The 12,675-nt window shown below is 36.7% G+C and overlaps 1 protein-coding gene across 2 annotated transcripts in view; it reads right to left on the bottom strand.

The window, feature by feature from the left end:
* Prcp (prolylcarboxypeptidase) overlaps positions 1-12,675 on the bottom strand; it is a 73,154-nt gene that overhangs the window by 29,711 nt on the left and 30,768 nt on the right. The window lies entirely within an intron of this gene.

The following is a 12,675-nucleotide window of genomic DNA, read 5'->3' as shown; positions in this document are numbered from 1 at the left end:
AACTAGACTACAAAAATAATAAAACCTTAAACTTACTTGGTTTATTATTAATGGTAATATTGATGTTGCTATTTTGAGATTCTTTTCTCAAAACAAAACAATATTTATTATTGGTGGTCATGATTTTCAGTGTAAAAGAAAAGATAAAATTATAAAATCAAGTAGTTACTTTAAAAACAAAATAATGTTGAGCTGGAGCTGGAGCTCAGTAGCAAAACACTTGCATGCACAAGGTCCTGAGTTCAGTCCCCAGCAACACAAAATAATAATATTAAAATTGAAATAGAAACATAAGCTCATTATTTTTCTTTTACTGAATTTTTAATTGACAAAATAGTGTACAACATGATGTTTTGAAATATGTGTACATTGTAGAATGGCTAGACTGAGATAATTAACATAAGCATTATGTTACATACTTATTTTCTGTGGTGAGAATACTTAAAATCTACTCTCTGAACATTTTCAAGCATACAATAATATATATCATTATTTTTCAAAATACACATATTCCTTACTATCTGAATTTTCATTATCCAAACTTTCAATATCAAAATTCAAGCACTACATAGACCATTGAAAAGGTCTATAAACACTATCACTCTAGTATTAATAGACATTCCAAGTGCCAGGACTTTGGTGTCTAACACCATTCTCAGTAAAAGGAACTAGATCTTATTAGTACTGTGACTGATTGACATCTGGAAAAGGAATTTACAAGATAAGCCTACACATCTTGCTGGGCAAATAAACAAAGAAGTGCTCAAAAATTAATAGAGTTACATTAACAGACATAGGAGCTAATTATAAGAGACTATTACTGGATAACATTTTAATAAATTGAACATAAAACAAACTGAACATTAAAAAAAGTTGATTGAAACATTCAATTCAAGAAAATCCATTAGTAATGCATACCAATATTAAAAAAAGAAACAAGGAAAAAATTCATTTTCCACCATTTAAAGTAAAGTGTGGGCTGGGGATGTGGCTCAAGCGGTAGCGTGCTCGCCTGGCATGAGTGCGGCCTGGGTTCGATCCTCAGCACCACATGCAAACAAAGATGTTGTGTCTGCCGAAAACCAAAAAGTAAATATTAAAAAATTATCTCTCTCTCTCTCTCAAAAAAAATAAATAAATAAAGTGTTCAGTAAATCAATCCTTTACTTTTAAATAGGGAATTAATAAAGAAAATATTCAACATTTAATCTTTGTAAAATAATTATATTTTAGGGTACCAAAAAGTCCCAGTTGGTGGAGAAGAGCTGTTTAATTAAATTTCACTTAGTGTAGAAGGAATGACAAAATTAGAAAAATGACACTTCTGCAAAGTTACTGATTCAGGTAAGAATTATCAATTGGTGTTAAAAGCATTAGGAGAATGGGTAATAGGAAAATGAATATTCATACAGTGTCAAAGTAATACCACCTTGTTACCAGGGGAAAATGTAACTTTACAAGGACCAGGCTGTCAACTTTAATCTGGAAATGGATGTTAGCAGCACTAATGTTGGGCAGGCAAGAGTTAAGTAACTCCTCATGTACACAACAGGAAACACATATCAACCATGATATACATTCTTGCCAAAAATATTCAGTTTGTTTTTTAATCTAAACTTGGGATCTAATGACCAGGTTCCAGGAAATGTAGAGGGTAGAAGAGTTAAAATCTGAAATTTGACAAATCCCAAAGTGGAACATTTTACAGGACAATGGCAAGGCAATATGAAAAAGAAACAGTTTTAGATTAAGTGAATTTTAAGGAGCATAATAACCAGATGCAATGCACTATCCTTGATTGGATACTAATTTGAACAAATAAGATATAAATGATAATGTAAAGAAAATTGTGTTGATTTATATATGTACAACGTATTAGACCATTCTAAAGACTTTTTAGGAGTGATCATATTATTTTGGTTACATAAGAAAATGTTTTTATTTTTTACAGTTGTACACTGGTAGATTTAAAGGTAGAATGTCAAACTCTGTTTACTGGAAAATATTTCAACATAAAAAAGTAAAGTGAACTTAAAGGAATTAAAGTTTATTCCAAAAGAGGAAAAAAAAAAAAACATACAGGATACTGAGACTTTATAGGACACATAATACAAAATGTGTTGAAAAGATAAAATAATTATAAACTTAAGTTGAACTTCAGATATATTTTGTGAAATTTTTCTTACCTTTTGAGATTTTTATTAACTGGCTATTTTACATCTAATTATCAATTCCTATAACATGCTAAGACTGGTGGTGCAGCTATTTGAATTTATGGAATTACCCTGAGCCACTGAGCCTTAGCATCTTGGAGGCTGAACTCCTCAGTGCTATGAAGGGGCCACAGTGAGAATGCAAGCCCTTGTCTGGAGCTCTTGAAGGCTGCTGTTGCAGCACTGCTCCAGCCTTCCTGGAGCAAGGACTGGTTCTGACCTACACTAGACCCTGCAAGACATCTCTAGATCATTCTAAAACAGATGAGGCTCCCTGCACGCACGCACGCATGCACGCGCACACACACACACACACACACACACACACACACACACCACATATCACAGGTCCCAAAATATAAATATCTCAAATCTACACCAAACTCTGCTTACTTACTGATCTCTAGGATCTGATCACCATACATTGTCCTAAGGTACAAGTTATTCTAATCTCAAGATGCCTACTTCTTAAGATCTAAAATCAATAAATGGGATGGTTATCAAACTAAAAAGCTGCTTCACAGCAAAGGAAACAATCAAGAACATGAAGACAGAGCACTTAATATGGGAGAAAATCTTCGCCACCTGCTCCTTAGATAGTGCATTAATGTACATTAATCTCCAGGATATATAAAAAAACTTAACACCAAATAAATAAATAAATAACCGAATCAATAAATAAGCAAAGGAATTCAACAGACACTTCACAGAGGAAATATGAATGATCAACAAATATATGAAAAAATGTTCAACATTTCTAGCAATTAGAGAAATGCAAATTAAAACTACACTGAGATTTCATCCTACTCCAGTCAGAATGGCAATTATCGAGAACACAAGTACAATAAATATTGGCGAGGATATGGGGGGAAAGGTACACTCATATATTGCTGGTGGGATTGCAAATTGGTGCAATTGTTTTAGAAAGCAGAATGGAGATTCCTCAGAAAACTTAGAATGGAACCACCAATTAACCCAGTCATGAGCATATACATGAAGGACTTAAAATCAGCATACTATAGTGACACAGCCACATAAAAATCTTCATAGCAGCTCAATTCACAATAGCTAAAATACATAACCAAGCTAGGTGCCATTCAAAAGATGAATGGAATGGATAAAGAAAATGCAGTATATATACACAATGGAAATATTACTCAGCCACAAAGAAGAATGGCATTTGCCAGTAAATGGATGGAATTGGAGACTATCACGCTAAATGAAATAAGCCAATCCCCCCAAAACAAAGGCCAAATGTTCTCTCTGATATGCAGATGCAAACACACAATAAGGAGTTGGGGAAGAATAGAAGTTCATTGGATTAGACAAAAGGGAATGAAGGGAAGAGAGAGAAAATGGGAATAGGAAGGACAGAATGAATAGGACTCTCCTATGTTCAGATATGAATATACAATCAGTGTAACTCCACATCATGTATGGCCACAAGAATGGGAAGTTATACTCCATCTATGTATAATATGTCATAAGATACTCTGCTGTCATATATATCTAAAAATAACAAATAAAAAATTTTTGAAAGATGACTATTTCTCAGGAAAATAAGCAATTCATATAGACTAGGTATATAACAATGATGCCCATGTCCTATATATCCCCCCCCCATTACATCCTTTAATTTACTTAATCACTCATTCAACCAGCATGTATTAACCTTCTTTCTGGGACAAGGGCTGGGATAAAAAATGAGACAAACAGGTTGAACCATAATCCCTGCATTCCACTTAAACTGATTCAACTACACCCTCTCAAAAATAAAAGAGAACAAAAGAACCAGTGAAGGGAAAGGCATACAAGGGATTCCACAGGCTTCCACTAAAGTAGTGTAGTGGTTCTCACCTGAGGTCCTAGGGCAGGCAGCATCTGAATCACCTGGGAACTTGCTAGAACTGCAATGTCTATGGCTGAATCTCAGACCTACTGATTCTGAAACTGTGAGGGTAGAACCCAGTGAGCTGTGCTTTAATAAGCTCTGCAAATGTTTCTGATAATACAGATGAAATTTTGAAAATCACCAGATTAGAATAAGCACCAAAATAAGACATGAATTTGCTATCCTTTTCCTGGATCTAGATTCTAGTTATCAGAATAACTGCAATACTGTAAGCATTTCGCTGTGCTGAATGAGTCTCTGGTGCTTAAAGATTTCAATTACCCCTCCACATACCTCCAATACAAGCTAACCGCATCATATGAACCTCAACAACAACAAAACACACACACACACACACACACACACACACAATCTATTTCAATAAGGAAGAAAAGATGGGCTATGTTAGATGTAAAGAAAAGAGGTATGTACAAGGCTCTCTAACAAGAGGCCTTCCCTTGGGATAGCCAAAAGTAATTTTGCCATAGTGACTTTCAAACCTAGCCTCCTCATAAAATGAGATATTGTTATAACCTTTAAAACCAGCCTACAAAGAATAACATTTGAATAATCCAGTCTGAAGATTTAGAATTTTAAAATGTGGTATGTGTTTGTATATGTCATGTCTAATATAAACAGTAGAAAGTTCCTGCCAGAGAAAAAGCTTCCACCTACAATTACAGGGACCACATCAATGATCATAGCGGCACAATTCACAATAGCTAGACTGTGGAACCAACCTAGATGCCCTTCAATAGATGAATGGATAAAAAAAAATGTGGCATCTATACACAATGGAATCTTACGCAGCACTAAAAATGACAAAATCATAGAATTTGCAGGGAAATGGATGGCATTAGAACAGATTATGCTAGCGAAGCTAGCCAATCCTTAAAAAACAAATGCCAAATGTCTTCTTTGATATAAAGAGAGCAACTAAGAACAGAACAGGGAGGAAGAACATGAGGAAAAGATTAACATTAAACAAAGACGAGTCGGGGGAGAGAAAGGGAGAGAGAAGGGAAAGCATATGGAAATGGTAGGAGACCCTCAATGTTACACAAAATTACATATAAGAGGTTGTGAGGGGAAAGGGTGGGGAAACAAGGGAGAGAATTGAACAACAGCAGATGAGGTAGAGAGGGAAGATGGGAGGGGAGGGGTGGGGGGATAGTAGAGGATAGGAAAGGTAGCAGAATACAATAGTCACTAATGTGCCATTATGTAAAAACGTGAGTGTGTAACCGATGTGATTCTGCAATTTATATTTGGGGTAAAAATGAGAGTTCATAACCCAATTGAGTCAAATGTATGAAAGATGATATATCATGAGCTTTGTAATGTTTTGAACAACCAATAAAAATAAATAAATAAATAAATAAAAAATTACAGGGACCACAGGAACTTCAAAACCAGAGTAAGCCAAGTTCCTTTGTATGACCTTAACTAAGGCACTCCTGCTCCTAGGAATCAGTCTTAATCTTTAAGACTGGGAAAAAGAGGGAGGAATCTTCTTATGGTAGAAAGAAAGCAAGTTTTGGAGTTAACAGACCCAACCCCGAATCTCTATCAGCTATAAGGCCAGGCAAGCCACTTACCCTCCAAGCCCTGATGTCCTAGATAAAATAAAGATAATAACCTAATTGAAAGAATTGCTGTGATAGAGAAAATGTACCTAAAATATCAAGTATAATTCTTGACATATAATAATTTCTCAATAAATGCTAGTTCTCCTTTCCAATGCATTTGCACACTAATCCTAAAATGAATTACTTAGACAGTAAAAGGTAGTGATATTCTCTAGGGAATTACAGATGGTATTCTTAGAATGTCAAAATCTCCTATTTTCTGAGTGTTTCACCTAAATATTAAACAACTGGAAATATACAGTGAAATGTCCTTTACACAACATGAATTTATGGAATTTTCTTGGCTCCCTCCCACCTTAGGGGCTACCAACTTCCAGCTATATTAACTCTAGTTTTCAATACCTAATGGTCAGGCACACAAGGGGCAGTGTGCCCTCTGCTGTTCAGAACTGAGACCCACATGACACTTCCAGTTCTGGGCTGCTGAATAGAGACTGTATAAATCACAACAGGACAGAGTTTTAGAAACTGTTTGATCTGTGTTGCTCAACTGAGGAAACTGGACTCAAAGCGATCATGACTTGCCAAGGTCAAAGCAGAGCAGGAATTTTAAATTACTTTTGTAATTTTGTTTATTGAAATAATCAAAATATATAATAGAGCTACAAAAGCAATATAAACATGACCTCAGAAAGGAAGTACACCTCTAGTTATGCACAGCAGTTTTTTCTAGAATATGGTCTAAGAAATTTTAAATTTTAAAAGATGCTTCCCTCATTCACCATATGTAGAAGAAATGGATCTGTGAAATTGGGTAGGCAAGAAGAAAAAAAGAGAACATCTCTTAAATAAAATGTAGCATGGCAAAAATAATTTGGATTTTTAAACTGCAAAAGAATAAAGATCACACCCAGAAAAACTATCAGCCTATCAGCCAGTCTGGGTGACAATTTGGGGGCAGTGAGGGTAAGAGAGAATAACACAGAATACTCACTACATGCTGGCACTGCTTGATGCAGATTACTTGGCCAGTCCATCACTGAGGGGCATTTTCATAACATCAGTGTTAAAATAAGGATGCTGACACTCTGAGAGGTCAGATAATTTGTTTAAAGTAACATAACTAATAATAACATGCTCTTCACATCAACCCAATCCTGCTTCTGACAAAACTCAAATCTGAAGCCAGGCACAATGGTGCATGCCTGTAATCCCAGCTCTTGAAGACTGAAGCAGAAAGATCACAAGTGCAAGGCCAACCTGGGCACCTAGTGAGACCCTGACTCAAAACAAAATAAGAAGGACTGAGGATGTAGCTCAGTGGTAGAGCTTCCCTGAGTTCAATCCCAGTATGATGAAAAAGAGAAAAAAAAAATACTGCCCTTCACTACAACATGCTGTTGCAGATCAGGCTGACAACCAACTTCAGCCTTCAGCAGGAGACATGAGAGTATCTTTCTCCTAAGTTTGCAATATGATGGTCACAACCATCAGCCACTTACTAACAGTTACACTACAAAATAACGTGGCATACTGGTGTTTTCACTGACCTGGCTCAATAATCACTACTATACTACTATTTTTAACTCATTTAATTAGACCACTGATAAAAACCAAACCACACTGAGATAGTGCATGCCTGTAATCCCAGCGGCTTGATAGCTGAGGCAGGAGGATCACAAGCTCAAGGCCAGTCTCAGCAATTAGGTGAGGCTCTAAGCAACTTAGTGAGACCCTGTCTTAAATAGAAAATAAAGGGGCTAGAGATATGAACCTCAGTGGTTAAGCACCCCTGGGGTTCAATGCCTGGTACAAAAAAAATACCCTCACTCTACAGTTGGTTATTTAGGCACCCAGATAAATAGTAATAGAATAATAATTAGCTAAGAGAAATTTTACTATATATATGAAAAGTATACTCAAAAGATATGGAGGACAAAAACCTGCAACCGTCATCCTGAGATGCTGAAATGAAACAAGAGCATCTCACACCCATTTGATGTGAATTCCCAAATATAGAGCAATAACGTTACTGGACAAGTTCCATCTCCCCTGAAGGTGAGGACACATTATGTTGGAAGGATACAAGTTCTCAAAGAAGGAATCAACACCTAGAAGGATAAGGAAGATGGACAGGCTTTAGGGTCATACATGGAGAATGGTGGGAGTGGAGAAGTGGATCTTGCTAAGTTCTCCCTTACACAAAGACAGCATCCCAGCTAAAACAAGACCAGAGAGAAAAACCATATCTTATGAGTCAAATCCTTGGCTGCTTGGGTGACCCCCTATTATTTTCACTTTATTATATCAAAAACCTGCCCAAATGTTTTACCTTTATTCATCTGGGATACAGGAAGTTTTGGAGACTAAACTTGAATTACAGAGGAAACTGTATCCCTTGATGATAATCTGGTGGTGGCAAGGATAGTGATTACAAGTCCCTCTAAGAGGAAGATGAGTCCAAAAAACAGGAATTGTCCTTCCCTTTTCTTCATTGCCAGCCCTACAAGTTTAATTCTTGTTTATTTGTTTTGGTGCTAGAGATTGAACCCAAGGCCTCATGCATACTAAGCACATACTCTACCACTGAGCTACACCCCCAGCCCTATTTTCTACTTTAAAAGTAAGGCAGAAGTTTCCTCAGAAATGCTCTTCCAATGAAACCATTTTTCTATGTACTGAGACACTATTCTTGTATTTCTGTGGGAGACCAACCTTACACGTGACTGAGTCACACTCCCCAGCTGGGTGCTGAGGCACTCAGTCACAGAAATATGGCAGAGCTTTCCCTACCCTTCTTGGGTTCGAGGGTCAGTGTCTCGTATATGGGTGTGTCTTGCTACAGCCCCATGGGTGAAACTATGCTCACCTGTTTCTTTGTAATATAACCCCTTTCCCTGTTTAGGATAGAATCTTCCATTCAAATGAGGTCAGAGGAGCCGTCACAGTGACCCCAAAGAAAAAGGTATTTGTGTCTCTTGTGTAGTTATTTTGCACAGCCCAGTTAGCCCAGTTTTACTGGAGTGACCCCTGAGCTTTTTAGTCGAGAGAACAGAAACCCAACATATTTCCTTTCTCCTATACTATATTCTAGTAACATGCCCAAATCTTAAAAAGGAGACAAATAGAAATAAAATATTTGTTGAGAATGGAAATGCCAAAAGTGGGGGGGGGGGTTTGAGGGAGAGTCCATCATGGAAAAATTTAGCAATCCAGCCTCCTATACTTATAAATGGATAAAAGTCAAGATGACAATAGTTACCACACTGCCCTTGTACATGACAGATATGTCATAAATGATTATTGAAAGAATAAAGTTCTAAATCAATGGTATGAGGTCCCTTTTTTAATGTTAAAATTTCATAGGCATGTTATATTTTAGAAGTTTGTGCTTGATAAAATATGAGAAGCCATTATAAATTCTACAGTGGTATAAATAGCATCTAATTACATTTTTAAAACAGTATCTACTTGGTAGGAAAATGGATTCAAACATCATCTTCAATAACTGTAGTGCTCAGTAACTTTGATCAGTTACTATGAGACCCAGATGGGGAATTACTTCTAAATTTCCAAAATGCTATGAGATCAAAATACCCTCTGTTCTACTGCTAAAATCAGAGATTTCCTTGGAAATGCCTAAAATATTCCAGTAAGGTAAGAAATAACAAGTTTCATCAAACAACAGTTAAGAGTTTCATCAGGAGATTCTGACATCATCTGGTGGCTGAACAGTCTTCAAGAACACCACGAGGTCAATAACAGCCCATAGTTCAGGAAGCTTTGTAGCACTAGAATTACCTAACAACAGCTTACCATAAGCTCTGGCCTTGAAGTTCTGCTGAGATGATAAAATACATCAATTTTAGGAAATATGATGCCATCAGAGGGCGCTCTTGTATAAATAAGTAGTGAAGTAGGTGGGCCCGTTAAGTTTTAAATTAGATCTTAAGTTTTAAATTAGATCGAAAAATTTAGGACAGCATGGAAATGTAGATGACAGAGTCAAACTCTTGAATAAAAGAAAGGAACGCAGAAATGCCAGTTATATTAAGCATTTCCTAAATACACATTCCCATCACTGAAATATGGCAGTCATTTCCCTTCTTTTTAAATTAAGGGTTCAAGATGTATGTAAATGTTAGAAGTCAGGACAATGGTTACCAGTGCAGCAGGGAAGTGACTCTAAAGAGAAGGAGAGGAGTCGGGAGTTAGGATGGAACATTTCCCTATATTACAATAAAATAGTTCATAAAGAGATTTATAGACATTCAAAATTTCAATTAAGAGACTTTTATAACATACATGTTTACATTTCTATTTAACTATACAATCACACATAAATTATATTGTACTGAAACATGCCAGTATTATTTTTTTATTTAAAAATATTTATTCAGCACTCATTAAATGGTGGGCAACTTAGTAAGAAACAGTTCCATCAAGTTCTGAACAAAAATCACACAAGGGTGCAGGAGGTATATGGTTTAGCAGGGAAAGAGATGGGAGATAAAATTATTCATCAGGCTGCCAACAGACTTAAATGAAATTTTTTTCTGTAAAAAGAAACCTAACTGAAACTGAAATTGTTTCTCTAAACCAATAGTGAATGCAACAGGATGACCAGAAACAGACTTAACAAGGAAAGAACTTCTGTCCGTCTGTCCACTGCTAAGTCATCAGTGAATAGAATAATGCCAGAAATATAGAAGACTAATGAACAAGTAGAGAATGAATGCATGCATGCATTCTGGCTGTGCAACTGACAAAGAGACCCAACACAACTTCAGAGCCCACCATGAGCTGAAACAATGAAAACAGAGAGCAAAATTCCCAGGATCAAGTTTGTGCAGGTTGGTTTATTCTGTGGGTCTGTTATTGGCTTTGGAAGAGTTGCAGAACAGTAATTGGATGTGGCTTTTGCAAACTAGTAGATCACATGCCTTAAGGAAAAACCAAACCTAAAATCTAAGGCCAACCCGTAATTGTCAGTGTTCCCAGACTGCTGAAGAAGTAGGAACTGCATGCTCTGTGCTACAGGTAGAAACAGGGAAATGAATAAATATCTACAAATAATACAGACAGAATGCCAGCTTGTGGGCAGGGAAGAGGACCAATCCAAACTTTAGTAAAGTATATGACCCCAAAATATACTTGACCTTGTGACAGGATTAAAGTCAAAGATTTTAAGGCTGGAAATTATTTAAATTCTAGCTCTCAGTCACAACAGAGTAATTTTACCTGAAGAACAGTGTCCTTTAACATATTCATCATATCATAATGGTTCATTAGCAAGCTGAATAGTGCTTTGAACCCAAATATGCTGTAAAATATTGATTTGACCTATATATTTTATATTCTCCTATTTTATTAAGTATGAATGTTTCTATGATCAATTGCTCTGAATGTTATTTTTTAATTTTTTTAGGTGTAGTTGGACACAATACCTTTATTTTATTTTTTTTATGTGGTGCTGAGGATCGAACTCAATGCCTCGCACGTGCTAGGTGAGCGCTCTACTGCTGAGCCACAACCACCAACCCTTGAATGTTTCTATACATGCAAAATATTCTCCATATCATCTGAGATATCATCAAAATATTATCCACATCTTCTGAGAGATGAAGGCTGGCACGTGTCAGAATGAAAAAAGATAAAGACACCTCCATACACACCCCAAAGCCCACACCAGATTTCTCATATACAGGAGCTCAGACCTGTGATACACGTAACTTTCAATCCAAACTTGCATATATATTTTCCTTCTCCTGCGGAGAGCTGTGATAACTTCCCCAAACTTCTCCTTTCCATCTGAGCAAGCCCATCTAATACTATGTTTCCTATTTAAAACTATTTCTAAGATCCTCATAACCCTGCATATGCCCTGGTTCAATCCCCTCTTACAGATGGTGTGTTCAGAATTGAGAACAATATATAACATATGGTCAGATGAAATGTCTTGTTCACTATTTACCAGGAAAAAAAAGGTGGTAAATATGTTTATAGACAAAGTTCCACAACAGCAATTTCTTTATATTGAGTCAGGGAAGGTGGAATGGGTTGAAGAACAAAATTTGTATCTTTCATGGACTGCCAAATGGAACCTTATTTAGAAATAGAGTTACTGCAGATATAATTAGTTAAGATGAGGTCATGCTAGAGTAGCACCCTTAATCCAATATGACTAGTGTTCTTATAAAAAAAAGAAAGGAGACATAGAGACAAGCACAGAAAGGAAAATGTTATATGAAGACACAATGTGCAAAAGGAAGATGTTGGTGTAACAATGGAAGGAAAGGTTGGAGTCATGTGATACAAGTCAAGAAATGCCAAGAACTACCAGTGGCCACCAGAAGCTTCAAGAGAAACACGAAACAGATTCTCCCTCCAAGTTCCCAAGAAGGAAACAATCCTGCCGACACCTTGATTTTGGGCTTGTGGCCCCCCAAACTGAAAGAATAAATTTGTGGTTTTAAATGACATAGCTTGTAGTTCTTTGTTACAGAGCCCTAAGAAACTAATAAAGAAGTTATCTCCATGGAGGTGGCATTGGAGCTAAAGCCTGAAGGAGCCAGCCAAGGTAAGAAGTCTAAAATAAAGAAACTGAAAACATAAAAGCCCATGCCAAGCATGGTGGTGCATATCTGTAATCCCAGAGACTTGGGAGGCTGGAGCAGGAGGATGGCAAGTTTGAAGCCAGCCTCAGCAACTTAGCAAGATTCTATCTCAAAATAAAAAGAGCTGAGGATACAGTTCAGTAGTAGAGTGCCCCCATGTTCAATCCCCATTACTGAAGGAATAAAGAAAGAGAAGAAGGGCAGCGCAGGGAAGGGAAGGGGAGGAGAGGGGAGGAAGGGGTTGGAAAAGGATGGACCCAGATGCTAGAAAGGGTTTGACAGAAATGAGACCAAAGCGTCTAGAACGTGATAAACAAAAAGACTGATATGGAATGAGGTTGAGAGCTAAGCAGTATATAATAGGG

Source organism: Callospermophilus lateralis, chromosome 2, assembly GCF_048772815.1.
Source record: "Callospermophilus lateralis isolate mCalLat2 chromosome 2, mCalLat2.hap1, whole genome shotgun sequence".
Taxonomy (NCBI): Eukaryota; Metazoa; Chordata; class Mammalia; order Rodentia; family Sciuridae; genus Callospermophilus; species Callospermophilus lateralis.
Note: the sequence above shows the minus strand (reverse complement) of the source record. Positions and strands in the feature narration are given on the sequence as shown.